Source organism: Budorcas taxicolor, chromosome 13 (genome assembly GCF_023091745.1).
Source record: "Budorcas taxicolor isolate Tak-1 chromosome 13, Takin1.1, whole genome shotgun sequence".
NCBI classification, from domain to species: Eukaryota; Metazoa; Chordata; class Mammalia; order Artiodactyla; family Bovidae; genus Budorcas; species Budorcas taxicolor.
In genome coordinates, this window is record NC_068922.1 from 26,164,034 (window position 1) to 26,176,196 (window position 12,163).

The window sequence follows — 12,163 nt, forward strand, 5'->3', positions numbered from 1 at the left end:
AATTGAACAGTGGAAGTGACAAATAGATTCAAAGGATTAGATCTGAGATTAGATTAGTTCTTCAGAGTGCCTGAAAGAAGTATGGATGGAGGTTCATGACATTGTACAGGACGCAGGGGTCAAAACCATCCCCAAGAAAAAGAAATGCAAAAAGGCAAAATAGTTGTCTGAGGAGTCCTTACAAATAGCTGACAAAAGAAGAGAAGCAAAAGGCAAAGCAGAAAAGGAAAGATATATACATTTGAATTCAGAGTTCCAAAGAATAGCAAGGAGAGATCAAAAAGCCTTCCTAGGTGATCAATGCAAAGAAAAAGAGGAAAACATTAGAATGGGAAAGACTAGAGATCTCTTCAAGAAAATTAAAGATACCATGGAAACATTTTATGCAAAGATGGGCTCAATAAAGGACAGAAATGGTATGGACCTGACAGAAGCAGAAGATATTAAGAAGAGGTGGCAAGAATACACAGAAGAATCGTACAAAAAAGATCCTCATGACCCAGATAATCATGATGGTGTGATCACTCACCTAGAGTCAGACATCCTGAAATGTGAAGTCAAGTGGGCCTTAAGAAGCATCACTACGAACAAAGCTAGTGGAGGTGATGGCATTCCAGTTGAGCTATTTCAAATCCTGAAAGATGATGCTGTGAAAGTGCCACACTCAATGCGTCAGCAAATTTGGAAAACTCAGCAGTGGCCACAAGACTGGAAAAGGTCAGTTTTCATTCCAATCCCAAAGAAAGGCAATGCCAAAGAATGTTCAAAGTACCGCACAATTGCACTCATCTCATACGCTAACAAAGTAATGCTCAAAATTCCCCAAGCCAGACTTCAACAGTGCATGAACCGTGAACTTCCAGATGTTTGAACTGGATTTAGAAAATGCAGAGATCAAATTGCCAACATGGGCTGGATCATTGAGAAAGCAAGAGAGTTCCAGAAAAACATCTATTTCTGTTTTATTGACTATGCCAAAGCCTTTGACTGTGGGGATCACAACAAACTGTGGAAAATTCTGAAAGAGATGGGAATACCAGACCACCTGACCTGCCTCCTGAGAAATCTGTATGCAGGTCAGGAAGCAACAGTTAGAACTGGACATGGAACAACAGACTGGTTCCAAATTGGAAAAAGAGTATGTCAAGACTGTATATTTTAACCCTGCTTAATTAACTTACAGGCAGTCCATGAACAACCATTTGGTTTTACCCACCATTTTATGTTCATTGTGTATTTCCCCTACTCTCACTCCAACGAGGGCTTGAATTTTGTTACCCTTTAATTTTATTAAAAATTTTTTTTTGTTATTCAAAGGTTCAAATTTTTAATTAATTTTTATTGGAGTATACTTGTTTCACAAATGTTGTATTAGTTTCTACTGTAGAATGAAATGAATCAGTGATAGGTATAAATAGGTCCCCTCTTTTTTGGATTTCCTTCCCATTTAGTGTTCCCTGGGCTACACAGTAGGTTCTCATTAGTTATGTATTCTATACACTGTATCAATATGTTAACCCCCATTACCCCTTAATTTTAAATGCCTCTTCAAAACTACTGCACAGAAGGAATGAAGAATATCAGAAGTGCCACCAACTTTCTCCAAATTTCACAACTTTTGTGAACAGTCCATAATCAAATCCATGTATCTATAACCAGACATTTTATCTTCAGAGATTTGCAATAATGATTCTCAGAGTGAAGACCTAGGAATATATCTATAATTTGGAGGGGAAATTATATGAATTATAGTTTGTATAATTATAAAATTATACAAATTTTATAATAACAGTAGTAAGAGAGGTAGTAATAGTAGTAGCAATAGTAATATTAAACTTCCACTGGGCAGACACTGTTGAAAACACTTAATATATCACCCCCATTGGATCCTTAGCAACCCTGCAAAGTGTATACTGTTGTTACCACCATTTTACTGAGGCACAAAGAGCTTAAGTATTGTCTACGGCACAGAGTCCCACAGTTAAGAAGCAGCAGAGTAGCATGCTGACTCTCAACATTACCAACCTATTGTACTGAATTTTTTTCTGGTTTGTTTCCTATATTCTCTTTCCTATTAGTGATCAACTCAATTTATCTTTAATTATAATATCCTGCATCTCTTTGGTACTTTTCATTGAATTACTATACTTCAATGTTCATGTGCTCTATGTGAATCTCTTTCAAATGTCACATTTTTGAAATTTCTGTTAACTTATACTTTCAAGCTAAGCATTTGCTCGTATTGAGTCTCATACCTAACAGTAAAAGCAATGAAATGATGGAAATGCTGACCTTAAAGCAAAAACAAGGGCCTCTAGGAATTCAGCTCAGTTCAGTTCAGTTGCTCAGTCATGTCCAACTCTTTGTGACCCCATGGACTGCAGCACGCCAGGCCTCCCTGTCCATCACCAACTCCTACAGCCTACCCAAGCCCATGTCCATTGAGCTGGTGATGCCCAACTATCTCATTCTCTGTTGTTCTCTTCTCCTCCTGCCCCCAATCCCTCCCAACATCAGGGTCTTTTCAAATGAGTCAGGTCTTCACATCAAGTGGCCAAAGTATTGGAGTTTCAGCTTCAACATCAGTCCTTCCAATGAACACCCAGGACTGATCTCCTTTAGGATGGTCTGGTTGGATCTCCTTGCAGTCCAAGGGACTCTCAAGAGTCTTCTCCAACACCACAGTTCAAAAGCATCAATGGCGCTCAGCTTTCTTCACAGTCCAACTCTCACATCCATACATGACCACAGGAAAAACCATAGCCTTGACTAGACGGACCTTTGTTGGCAAAGGAATGTCTCTGCTTTTGAATATGCTATCTAGGTTGGTTGTAACTTTCCTTCCAAGGAATAAGTGTCTTTTAATTTCATGGCTGCAATCACTATCTGCAATGATTTTGGAGCCCCCCAAAATAAAGTCTCCCACTGTGTCCACTGTTTCCCCATCTATTTGCCATGAAGTGATGGGACCGGATGCCATGATCTTCATTTTTTGAATGTTGAGCTTTAAGCCAACTTTTTCACTCTCCTTTTTCACTTTCATCAAGAGGCTCTTTAGTTCTTCTTCACTTTCTTCCATAAGGGTGGTGTCATCTATGTATCTGGCAATCTTGATTCCAGCTTGTGCTTCATCCAGCCTAGCATTTCTCATGATGTACTCTGCATATAAGTTAAATAAGCAGGTTGACAATATACAGCCTTGACATACTCCTTTCCCAATTTGGAACCAGTCTGTTGTTCCCTGTCCAGTTCTAACTGTTGCTTCCTGACCTGCATACAGGTTTCTCAAGAGGCAGGTCAGGTGGTCTGGTATTCCCATCTCTTTCAGAATTTTCCACAGTTTATTGTGATCCCCACAGTCAAAGGCTTTGGCATAGTCAATAAAACAGAAAGACATGTTTTTCTGGAACTTTCTTGCTTTTTCGATGATCCAGCACATGTTGGCAATTGGATCTCTGGTTCCTCTGCCTTTTCTAAAACCAGCTTGAACATCTGGACGTTCATGATTCACATATTGCTGAAGCCTAGCTTGGAGAATTTTGAGCATTACTTTACTAGCCTGTGAGATGAGTGCAATTGTGCGGAGGTTTGAGCATTCTTTGGCATTTCCTTTCTTTGGGCTCGGAATGAAAACTTCCCTTTTCCAGTCTTGTGGCCACTGCCGAGTTTTCCAAGTTTGCTGACATATTGATGCAGCACTTTCACAGCATCATCTTTTAGGATTTGAAGTAGTTCAACTGAAATTCCATCACCTCCACTAGCTTTGTTCATAGTGATGCTTCCTAAGGCCCACTTGACTTCACATTCCAGGATGTCTGGCTCTAGGTGAGTGATCACAGCACCGTGACTATCTCGGTCGTGAGGATATTTTTTGTACAGTTCTTCTTTGTATTCTTGCCACCTCTTCTTAATATCTTCTGCTTCTGTCAGGTCCATACCATTTCTGTCCTTTATTGAGCTCATCTTTGCATGAACTCTTCCCTTGGTATCTCTAATTTTCTTGAAGAGATCTGTCTTTCCCATTCTATTGTTTTCCTCCAGGTATTACCTCCACTTTAAAAAATTGAATATTTATTTTCCCCACACAAGCTCTTCATTGTAGCCCTTGGGCTTTTCTCTAGTTGCAGCATAGGCACTCTGGTTGTGATGCGGGGGCTCAGTTGCCCTGAGGCATATAGGATCTTAGTTCCCTGACCAGGGATTGAACCTGTGTCTCCTGCATTGGAAGGTGGATTCTTAATCACTGTCCACCAGGGGAAGTCTCACCTCTGCTTTTTCAAAATTTTAAGTTGTTGACTAGCTGTCCATGTTTTTTAAGATCACAGGACACATTCAGTTCAGTGTCCAGCTCTTTGCAACCCCGTGAATCGCAGCATGCCAGGCCTCCCTGTCCATCACCAACTCCCCGAGTTTACCCAAACTCATGTCCGTTGAGTCAGTGATGCCATATAACCATCTCACCCTATGTCCTCTGTTGTCCCTTTCTCCTCCTGCCTTCAATCTTTCTGAACATCAGAGTCTTTGAATTAAAAAACCTATGTGTGCAATGTATTTAATTTCCATCTCCTTTCTATGTTAAGGACCCTCACACCTCTCCTCCAGCACATCAAGTTGAGGAGCTTCAAGAAAGGAATGCCAATGTCTCCTTGGCAATGTATCTTCCGAGTCCAGAGGTTGAGTTCAACTGATACCTTTAAGCATCAATGAAGCTGATCACCTATAATAAAAATGTAGAGACTAACATCAAAGTTTAGAATTTAGCCTTTTCACCAAAAACTACTTGGAATTCAGATACTTAAATTGTACCCCTTCACCTCCTTTTAAATATTGAAAAGCAATATCAATCCATTTTAAGTCAGATCAAATGTTTCTTAGGGAAATGAGAAACCCCCCCTGGAGGCTATATTTCCTCTTTCTAGTAAGTGGACAATGGTATCATGGGAGATCCTCAGTGCTAACATGCACTGGACATCCTAATAGGATTTGCCATGTAATAAATGGTGCTAATTTGTATGCCATTAATGAAGTGATAGGGACAAAGGAAAGCATATCAATGGGAATAGGGCTCCAATAATTAGGGCACTTTGAGGTTAGCAGCTGCTCCTGTGTATTTACATATAAGTCAGGCCTTGGAGAAATGAGATTGGCTACTAGCCAGCAGACTGGAGCCAGAGGCAGGACCCCAAGTGTCTGGACTTACAGCTCCCTGGAGTGTCCCTGAGTTGGAAGAGTTCTGCAAGGATAACTAGAGTTCCGCACCCCATGGTCCGATGCCAACCCTCTCTCTCTCCCCCATCAAAAGCTCCAGGTACACACAAAGCAGGAGAGAGTCTGGGACTGGCTTAGTGCCTGAACTACAGGGGCCCAATTTGAGAACACCACACACATTATGTGAGAAAGAATTCAAGTCCAGATTGGTTGCTTGATTCTAATCCACTTCCATTAAGAAATATTTGATGATGAAGAGGATAAGGTACTGAAAGAGCTTCAACAGTAAAAACAACCATAAAAATGAAAATCTGCCATATTTTCATTTCTAGTTCTTCAGTTTTACCCTATGAGAAGGAAAATTCTATCCTCTAAGTAATTAACAGGATCTGAATAAATAGAGCACTCACAGTTACCTTTGAAATGCTCTGGAATCATGTAAGATAGAAATAAAAGCTTTAAATTTACTTGCTCCTTCATCTCTAATGAATCAAGGCTAAGTTAAGCTATAGTTAAGGATATCATGGCATTTCTCAGATTTTACATGCCTCAATCATTTTGTCCTTTCTCACCCCTCATATATGTTCTGATTTCATCCTTACAATGGTATGATGAGTCACCCTGCAGGATTACTTGGGTTTCTATCCCATAGTTTAGACATCAAGATTGAGATTAAAAAGAGATTTGATGACTCTCTTGAGGTCAGGTGGACAGGACGTGAGTCTACAACTGGGTCTCCTAGAACCAAGGCCAGTACTATTTCCCCACATCAAACTGTTTCAGTTTTTTTTTTTTTCACTTCAGGTTATATGGTTTTTGGAGAAGGCAATGCACCCCACTCCAGTACTCTTGCCTGGAAAATCCCATGGACGGAGGAGCCTGGTAGGCTGCAGTCCACGGGGTCGCTAAGAGTCGGACACGACTGAAGCGACTTAGCAGCATGTGGATTTTAAGGCTACAGTCCCACTGTAGGAAAAAGTCACTGGAAAAGTCTAAGCATCCATCTTAATGGTTTGTTGAAACCTCAGAACTCTGACCTTCTGAATTAATTGAGGTCGTTCTGAACTTGGCATAGGAACAAACTCTGTTTCTCTTGATGTTCTTTTCCTGAGTCCTGAATCCATGTGCCCCAGAAGCAGCACTGAGGCACAGTGTTCAGATTTTCTCAAGCAGACCCCAGTGACTCACGAGTTCTTATTCAGCCTCATATTTACAACCTATTGAGGCTTTTGTGATAAAAATCCTCATATTCATTACTTGGAGCCTTCAAACAAGCCTTGTCTTTTTTCTCTATCAGTGATGAATGATCCACCTGAGTTTGCCTTTGGCTTTTCTTATAAGAAAATAATATATGCATTCCTCATATTTTATAATGCACAAAACCTTGAGTAACACTGGCTTATTCAAGGAAGAGTTATTGGCCATCCATCTCCTGGCCGTATGTAAATCTTCATCATCCAAGTTGCATTTTTGTTTATCCCTAAATGCACTTTCTTTTCTCTTTCTAACAAATATTCTTCACCCTATTTCACCCCAATTCTGGCTTATGGTTTTATTGGCCAAATCTCAGCTTAGCAACTGGCGCTCATCTCAGCTTTGTTGTGAATGTAGTCAGTCTCTGATATAACATAACGTGTGATCAAAAAATTTCTCTTCAGTCAGAGAATCACTGCTGTATGTAGTGTGCAACTAAGGCATATTGCATGGATATATTTTTTCCTTTGAAACACTTTCTATCAGAGGTGCTCATGGCCTGAGAACTTGAGTGATATTTCATGAGTGATGTCACTTAGCACTTCTGGCTCCTATCCAGAAACCTGGGCATCTCTCCAACGGACCAACTTCATGGTTTGATTTCAGATCCATCCCACTGTGCTAAAGGAAAGTATAAATAAGTAGATAAAGTAAAATATGAATAGAAATACACACAGCAATAGCTAAATGATCAAATGTTGGGTTCTTGAACCATCCCACAATAAACAACTTTCTTCTTTATCAGGTACCTAGGGCAGATCCCACAAAGGCTGTTCTATTCATAGTGTTTCTTTCAGTTGAGTAGGGCAGAGCACTCAAGGCTTGCTACATTTGATTTATTTATTTATTTGGCTGTGTCAGGTCTTAGATGTGTCATGTGGGGTCTTTATTGAATCATGCAGGATCTTTTGATTCGGTGCACAGTCTCTCTAGTTGCAATGTGTGGGCTCAGTAGTTGTAGCCCTCAGGCTTAGTTGCTCCTTGGCATGTGGGATCTTAGTTCCCTGACCAGAGATCAAACCCACATCTCCTGCATTGGAAGGCAGTTTCTTAACCACTGGACCACCAGGGAAGTCCCCTGCATCTCTTCTCATTGATTTGTGCTAGTCTAACCTTGCTCTATGGAGAAGGCAATGGCACCCCACTCCAGTACTCTTGCCTGGAAAATCCCATGGATGGAGGAGCCTGGTAGGCTTCAGTCCATGGGGTCGTGAAGAGTTGGACACAACTGAGTGACTTTACTTTCATTTTTCACTTTCATGCGTTGGAGAAGGAAATGGCAACCTACTCCAGTGTTCTTGTCTGGAGAATCCCAGGGACGGGGGAGCCTGGTGGGCTGCCATCTATGGGGTCCCACAGAGTCGGACACGACTGAAGTGACTTAGCAGCAGCAGCAGCAGCAGCAACCCTGCTCTAACCTTACTTATAGTTGGGTGCTTGCTGACACAATGTCATTTTGGGTACAACACCATCATGAGGCAAGATCAGAAACTGAATGTAAGCATTTAAAAGCTATAATGCAGTTTTATCTCTATTGAATCAAATAACAAAAATTTGTTTTGAGTTTTGATGTTGTTGTATATGTTTTTTATTTTTTAAATTATTTTTCTAATACTTCATGATTACCTCTATTCTATAAAAGTATTATCTTTTGATGGATTAGAATTTTGTTCTTTTAATGATTCTTTAGGTGGTTTGAGAAACACAATACTGAAGGCCACAGGCAGTGCTCCAGTGTGGTAAATTAAGTGTAAATTCTTGTCTTGTTGGCTCCAATTTTGTAAATGATCTAATGTAGTCTCCCCTTTTAAGAATGTGACCTGATGTCTCTTCTTGTCTGGAATCAGACTGATGCCAAGGAAAGGGATGCCTGGAATCTGGTTGCCTCTACCATCCAATAGAGAAAGTTGATGGAAACTGAAAGGTTTAATGCTCTGATTTAATAGTACAACAAAAACAGCAGATTTGAAAAGCAGCTTCATTTAGTTCATGGGAGTAAGTTTCTCCCCATGTGTGACCTTAGAAATGTTCTTCTGGAACACAAAACAAAAAGAAATATACAGCAACAGAGAGTAATTTCTCCATTAAGTAGTAGGGACAGTAGAATGAAAAAACATTAAGAAAATATAATATGATATGATTGTGTTTATTGCCTCACTTTATAATCCTGGTTCCTTACAAATGCCTGATCAAATAAGTTCAAATGGGGCACAGAAAACCAATTCCTTCACCAGAACCTTATCATATAACATCATTATAAAGCACACGCCATCACTAGGAAGGAAAAATGTGTCCCATTGAAACACACTTCCGAGTATCTCAAAAAAATATCCTCTTACTTAGGAGAATTTATTTCTGAAACAAAATTAAATGTATCTTTACAGAACACATTTTCGTTCCTTCTAATGACATGTAATCATTCTGCCTTTATTTTGCCAAGTTTCTCTTCCACAGGTTTCCAAGAAGCCAGGGTTTAAATGTCTATTATTTCTGCAACTCACAAAAATAGAAATAATTTCACTCCTGGTGCAAAGTCCCAATATGAGACAATTCTCATTTGCAACAATTTACATTTCTATTGATAGACTAGAAATTTCGATTGGGAAATAGTTTTGTTTTGTTTTTTTTCAAAACAATGTCACTCATCGTGCAGGGATCCATGGGCCCTCATTCGTATGCTGGATATACCTAATATCCTTAGACATCTTTTCTTAAAGGGAATGTTTTTCATAACAACAGTAAAGAAGTGTATCAGATGACAAATCAGCCAGTATCTTGTGGGATCAAGTCTGTTGTCCTTACGGTCTGAAAAATTTTGTTTTAGTCGCTCATCAGATCAATAGGGACTTTATCCCAATAGGGGTGGCCATTTGATACATGGTGCTAGGGGTTACCAGGCTGATGAAAAGAAATGCAAGAAACTGTTTTGTAAAGCAAAGCAAGCTCTCCCAGGTGGCTCCAACTTTCTGTGAGATGCTGTTCCCCTGTCCGCACCCCCAGACTCAGGAGGAACAAAGGATGCTGGCCCAGTAGAAGGTTTGAAGGCAGCACTGGGGGTGCCCCAGCTCACTGGACATGCCAAGGGATTGTGATGTCTGGCTCTGCTCCTGCTTGGCAGGAAGAAAGGTGGTCAAGTCACTTTTGAGATTCAAGACAATTCTGAGATTTATGCTAAGCTGTAAGATTAACGAGAAATATAGCTTTCACCACTGAATCCTAGTGCCTGGAAAAGTAGCTGGCGCAGAGTAGACATTAAAATGTTTAATGATAAAAGGAAAGACGAAAGGAAGGAGAGAAGGAAGGGAAGAAGGGAGGGCGAGTGGAAGGGAAGAGAAGAGGGAGAAACCTCTTGGTAGATCTACTTTTTCTGGGTTAGTAAGTATAATTTCTACTATAGGTTGAATAATGTTTACACAGGAAAGCCAGTTTTGGGCCACAGTGTGTCTGCTTAAGGCTGGGGTTGGGAGGACTTAGACTTGATGGATGCCCTGAAGTGAAAGCTGTGCTGAACGGTCAGACATAGGTCTCCCCGACTCTTTGTTCAGGGAGAACAGAGGCTGAAGTTCTGAGCATGAGTTCCTGAAGTCAATCACATAGAGCCTGTTCTCAAGGATCTCAGTCTAATATGAGGTCTGCTGCTGCTAAGTCGCTTCAGTTGTGTCCGACTCTGTGTGACCCCACAGACGGAAGCCCACCAGGCTCCCCTGTCCCTGGGATTCTCCAGGCAAATAACCACAAAACAGTTGTAAAAGGGTAAGAACCCTAAGAGAGACACCCATATCAGGGGCCTAGGACCGTGTTTGGTTACTTTAAGTGGTGGAACATGGGAAGTTGCCTGAAGAGGGGATGTTTGAGCAAGACCTGGAAAGGTGGGACTGCGTAGCTTACATGCTGCACTGTGGCCCTTTCAGGTGCAGTCAGGTTGTTAGAGAGACTGGCCTCATCTTTCTCTGTGGGACAGGCAGGGAGAATGAAACTCAAAACTCCTGCTTGCCTGAGTTTTCCCTGTTCCCCAGCAGAGTCAGAAACAGTCATCAAACTCTTGAATCTGAGAACAGCTGTTGTCAGCATCTTATTGCTTCACAACAAATAAACCCCAAATCTCACCATCCTCTTGGTCCTAGTTTGAGAGCAGACATCAAAGGCTGGGATGAGAAGAGACAAGAAAAACAGATCAATTCATCCCAATATCCCAAAAAGCATCTTATGGGGTCAAGTCTGTGTCCTTATAATATGAAAAATTGTGTTTTAGTCACTCACTATTTTAACAGGGACTTTCTCCCAGTAGAGGTGGAAATTTGTTGCATAGTGCTAAGGGTTATTGGGCTTCCCATATCGTGCTAGTAGTAGAGAACCCAAAGGTTCTTTTTTTATTAGGATAATAAAAAGAGGAAATGCAAACTTTATTTGGAAAGCAAAGTAAGTCAACATGTGGTGGTTTAGTTACTCGGTCGTGTCCGACTCTTGCGACCCCATGTACTGTAGTCCACCAGGCTCCTCTGTCCATGGGATTCTCCAGGCAAGAATATTGCAGTGGGTTGCCATTTCCCTCTTCAGGGCATCTTCCCAACCCAGGGATTGAACCCTGGTCTCCTGCATTGCAGGCAGATTCTTTACTGACTAAGACACCAGGGAAGCCCAAGTCAATATGTTCACAATCAAAGACCAGAGATCTGGTATAAGTCCTGGTGTCTTCATGACCCCCTGAACTTCAGGCTAACCTACTTGAAAAATATGTTGATTTTTTTTTTTCAATCAGGCCCCAAAGATTTGAAACCTCAAGCACACTATGTAGGAAAGCAATAAATGGGGGAATGGGGAGTGGGTTTTGCTTCTAAAAAGGATAATGTGATGAGTCACTATTTAAATGAATCTGCAGAGCTTTGAAAAATCTTTAAAATGGACCATTTAATTGTTTAATCTTGAGCCCTTAACTTTATAGTGCCTGGAAGAAGACCATCTCTGTGAAGAGGTGGGGGGTGGATGCTGCTATGAGGTAGTAAGATGAGAGCCATAGGTCAAGATTTGAGGAGGAAATCAGTGTATTGGATTCTGAAATAAATTGTAATAGTCAGGAGCTCTCTGTGAAGCCTGGCTTGACCTGTCAAGAAGAAAGACGCTATAAGTGCTTCTGTGGAAATGGTGGGTGGATTTGTCTCCCTTTTAGGAAAATATCTTGACTAAAATAATGTCCTGAGTGCAAAATCAATAAGAATGGATCATTCCAAGCCTCATTCTTCTTTTTACCTTTATTCCTACAGGGAACTGTGTTTTCAATTCTTTAATGACCTGCATCAGGTTAAGTCAAATGCAGTGTGAGTTTAAGACTGTGAGTTCCAACCAGGGGGATTTTATACTGCCACTACCACTACCCCAGGGGACATCTGGCAATGTCTGGGGGTGTGTTTGGTCGTCACAAGCATGAGGCTAATACTTGTGTCTGAGTGTCAGGGGTTAAAGATCATGCTGCTGCCCAACATCCTACAAACAACAGGACTGTCTTCCCAATGAAGAATTATCTTGCTCCAAATGACCATGCTGCTACTGCTGCTAAGTCACTTCAGTCGTGTCCGACTCTGTGCGACCCCAGAGACGGCAGCCCACCAGGCTCCCCCGTCCCTGGGAGTCTCCAGGCAACACTGGAGTGGGTTGCCATTTCCTTCTCCAATGCATGAAAGTGAAAAGTGAAAATGAAGTCGCT